We start from the raw sequence: 4,900 nt of genomic DNA on the forward strand, positions 1-4,900 counted from the left end.
GCACAGGGCCGGGCCGGCGGGGCGGGGAGCGGCGCCGAGCGGAGCGCGGCGGGCCCGGCCCGGGGGCGGGGAGCGCCCGGCGCCGCCAGGTGCGGCAGGCGGGGAGGGCACGGACAGCGCCCGCAGCGCGGACACCTGCGGGGACACACCCACCGGGGCGGCACCTGCCGGGGCAACGCCCTCCGCGGGTGGCACCGCTCGGGGCGCGTTCTCTGTGGCCACGCACCTGCCGGGGGTGATATGGCATCCTTCAGAGAGGCACCTGCCGGGGGTGACACCCTTCCCGGGTGATACTGTTCAGAGGGTACCTGGACAGTGCACCTGCCGGGAGTGGCATAGCATCCTTTTAGAGAGGCACTTGCCGGGGGTGACACTGTTCGGAGGGTACATTCCCTGTTGCCATGCACCTGCCGGGGTGACACGCCTCCGGTGACACTATTCAGAGGATACCTGAGCAGTGCACCTGCCGGGGGTGGCATCCTTTTTGAGAGACATCTGCCTGGGGTGACATCCTCCCTGGCTGACACTGCTCAGAAGGTACATTCTGTATTGCCATGCACCTGCCGGGGGTGACATCCTTTTAGAGAGGCATCTGCCTGGGGTGACACCCTCTCCGGGTGACACTGTTCAAAGGGTACATTCTCTATTGCCATGCGCCTGACTGAGGTGACACCCTTCCCGAGTGACACTGTTCAGAGGGTACATTCTCTGTTGCCACGCTTCTGCCTGGGGGTGACAGGACATCCTTTTAGTCACACATCTGCCCGGGGGTGATGCCCTCCCCGGGTGACACTGTTTGGGGGGTACATTCTCTATTGTCACACACCTGCCTGGGGTGGCAGCCCTTCGCAGCGGCCTCTGCCACAAGGACATCATCGTCCAGTGGCACTGTCCCCTGTGTGCACCTTCAATTGCCATGCACCTGCCCGGGGGTGACAGCCTCCTTTGGTGGCACTGTGCTGGGGGTACACCCTCCCCGCGTGCGGTGACACCTCCCTGGGTAGAACATAAACTCTGTCCGGGCCACATGAATTGTTTACATTAAAAAAAGAATGAATGGACGCTCATCCCAAAAAAAAAAAAAATCCAGTGTGATTGAACACCAAAATCAGCACCTAGCCTATCTGGAAAGTGGTCCTGCCACATTTTAATAGTGTTAATTTGTAGCTTTTTGTTTCTCATTCAGCTGCACAAAGTAGCAGAAGGCTGTCTCAAATGCAATCTGTGCTCCGAGGTAATAAAGAGCTGTTTGGGAAGCTGGAACAGCGTGTATAAACACAGGGTCCCTGATAAAATAATGACCAGCCTATGCAACTGTGCCATCATAAATAATAAAACAGCAGCTTAATTCAAGAAATCCAATAACATAAATAACTAAAATAACAAGCTGGGGGTAGAACAGAAAGGTTGCTGTAACACAAAACCATTTGTAGGATAATGAAACCATCTCTGTTCAACAAGAACAACTGATGCACATGAAGGCATAAGAGAAACAGCATTTACAAACAGCAAACTCTGGATAAGATACAATGCTACAATCTCCTGGAATGCCTGAGAAAGCTCTGCCTTCTTCAGGCAGCTGCAAAATTGTCAACCCATGCAAATCTCTACTCTGCAAGCTCTGGGCAGCTCTGCTCTGTCTTTGGGGTTTGTTTGATCTCCCCTTCCAGTCCTGGCAAGCCCTGGCTGTGCCTGAATGAAACACCACACAAAGAGGTGTGACCTCGAGTGGTGTTTGTTTAATGGTTAAATTGATATGTTTAACAAGAGCTGCTGCATGGAGATGCACAGTTCTGCTGTCCTGCTTGTTTCCTGAGAGCTGGAAATGAGAGATTTTTCACTAAATCTCAGAGCAAGCTGATGCTGTGAGTGTTTCCACCGCCTCTTGACACACAGGAGCTGTCTATTAGAAACATCAAAATAATAATTAATTTATATTAATTATTAAAATTAATAAAGTTTTTTAACTTACAGAATATATTTTGGGGGCTAAAGGTTTGCACAGAAAGGCTTTGCTTGGCAGCAAGGATGTCCCCAGGTGGGTCAGCGCCTTCCACCCTCCCCACTGTTGCTGAGAGCTGAGAGCAGAGCCTGGGATGCTCCTGGAAAGCAGTGCCAGGGCTCAGCCTTGAGAAGGTTTGCCTGATTTCCCTCTGGCTTTTGAGAGCCTACATTTATGTGTGTGTATGTGTACCATGGGCTCCTCACTTGCAGACACGGGGGAAGGGAGCTGCGCTGGCAGGCAGGAGCTGCTGAAGGGTCTCAGGAAAAGGCTGGGTGGGGCGTGTTGCTAGGAGATGGAGACTCCAGCGTCTGGCAAAGTGGCGCTTTTATTTTTGGTGCAGATCACACAAAATGGTATTTGACTGCGAAGCAGAGTAGAAATCTCTTCTCCCTGCTTACATTAATCTCTGAGGGATCTGTTTTGTGTAGTAGCGTTGCAGCTCATTTAAAACACAAATCAAATGTAGACTGCATGGTGTTCAGTCCAGCTGGAGACTGGGTGTTAGCAATCTCTGAGAATCTTTTCTTCTTCTATTTTCTTTTCCCCTGCTCATTGAGAAATCCCTTATCTGAGCAGCAGGATATACGTCCTCTTTAGGGGAGGGCATCCTCACATGCCTCTGCTTCCTTTGTGGCTGGTTGTCTCTTGTTTTTTCAGTCACTGTGAGGTAGCAGTCGGGTTTTCTGGGTTTGGGCTTATTGAATCCATCCTGCCAGGGCTGGTTCTCCTTTGCTTTGCTGCCTGTGCCTCTTGTTACACCAGGAGCCCCCATCCCAGCTGGCTGCATGTCCGCCCTCCTCACAGACAGGGACTGTGCCATGGCACAGGGAAAGCTGCCATGGAATTCACCGGGCCCTTCCCTCTCCCTGGTCTGCTGTTGTCTCCTTTTACAGGAGAAATTAGGTCTAAATTAGTGCTAAAATGTGGGATTTTTTTGCACCCTTCTGTGGGATGCAGGAGTCCTGGGGGTCCCTTGCAGCTCCCACAGAGTCTCTGGCTCATGCTCACATTGTGCTGGTCCTCCTCTCAGGCACCAAACTGCTTTCACTGGATATTCAAAGGGAATTTTTTGGAAATGCAGGGCTAAGTAGCAGGATGCTGAAGGGCTGGGAGGGCACCAGGGAAAAGCAGGGTGCTGCCTGCTGCAACACTTGGTTTCAACCACCATTGTGAACCTGCAGAAGGGTTTGTAGCTGAACATCTCCAGCTGTGTCCAGCCTCCCCTCTCACACCCTGCCCCTGTCACCACATTTGGGTGCTGTATTTTTCCAGTTCAATGTGACCAAAAAAATGCCAGGGATGCTGTGCATCTGTTAACACAAAAGCTCAACTTCTGGGGCATGCTATCCAACCCTTGTAAGTGCCCTAAATCTGTGGATTTTCGGTAGGATTTGTATTCCCAGTCTGTTTTGGGAGGAGATAGTTAATGAGATAATGCAGCAGCGGGTAAACTGTGACATGTGAAATGGGATTTTTTGAATGTTGGAGAAACTGCATGCATCAGAGGCAGCTTATGCACATCAGATTTGTAACCAAGCAATTCCCATTTATATTATGTAAGTGATGCCATTTATCAAACCCCATGTAGCAGGCAAGAGCAGATGTTGAACCATTTGTGCTACAGTGTTGGAAATTAACTTTTCTGGGGGTTATTAAAATTATTGGTTATTCAAATACAATCTTGTGAGTGTAATATAATGGAACAACAAACAGCATTATTCAAAAAATGTAATTGGTGTGGGTCCAGAACATATTATGGCCTCTTGTTGGTGTTGGGTGAAAATCTGTGTGGCAATATGTGATGCTGTGATGGGGATGTGAGCTGAAAACTCTGTTTGAGAGAGGGGAAGGAGGGTGGCATTTCTTGCATTGAAAATAGAACATTTTAAGCATGCACATGATAAACAGCCTGTTCATGAGGAGGCTGCTGAGGAGACACTGCCTGCCTGTGTGCAGGCACTGGGTGCACAACACTCTAACCAGCAGCTAGGGAAGGACATTATTTCTGAGAGGATTACTCCTACATGAGAATGAGACTTCTGGATAAGATTTTATTAAGGGCACAAATGAGTAATTGGATTCCTCAACCCATTAAAATGCAATAGTAATGAATTCCTGCTATCTTTTTATATGCCCTGTGATTAGTGTGATGGTTTGGCTGGGGGGTTATTTTTAAAGCAGATAGTTGTGGTTGGGCTCTATGATCCTAGAGGTCTTTTCCAACTTAAAAAATTCTATGATTCTCTATGCGCTAATCCCTATTGTGCAATCATGCCATCAATCTTTTAGGCTTTGTCCACAAATATGAAGCCCAATATGGGGTGTGAGGTGAGCTATACAGAAAGGTCAGGGTATATTTTTTTTATTTTCATGCTGTTTCACCCTCCTTTTCTTTACAAATTATGGGCAGTACAGTTCCTACAGAAACTCTGTAGCCTCAGCAGCAAATTCTGGAAGACAAATTTTAGCTGGGTGAAGGCAAAATCAGTGACTGTGAGCTGCTTGTAGTAGCATTTTTTCCCAGTGGCTTGCCAAGTTTGTTTTCTTTTAGGGCATAATCTGTGAGATAATCCCAGCTCCACTGGGAAAGCACTTGCTGCTGAGGAGGAGTTTGAAGTTTATCCTCACCCTTCACTTGGCACCCATGAGCATCTATTCCAGGGACAGACTGAGGAAGAGTTTAGACCTGTGCAGTAGATCCAGCCTTTTTTGATATGAAATGCTGTTTAAAGATCTGTGACCTTGCATCCTCAGTCCATTATTTCCTTGCCCCATCTGAAGCATTTTCTGTATCCAGCAGGGAGGAACAACATGTTCTCCACGTCCACAATGGCCAGGACAAGAATAGGGCTAAAATTAAACCACACACAGATGGCATGAAACGAAGAAATGCTT

The sequence above is a fragment of the Camarhynchus parvulus genome, chromosome 8 (genome assembly GCF_901933205.1).
Source record: "Camarhynchus parvulus chromosome 8, STF_HiC, whole genome shotgun sequence".
NCBI classification, from domain to species: Eukaryota; Metazoa; Chordata; class Aves; order Passeriformes; family Thraupidae; genus Camarhynchus; species Camarhynchus parvulus.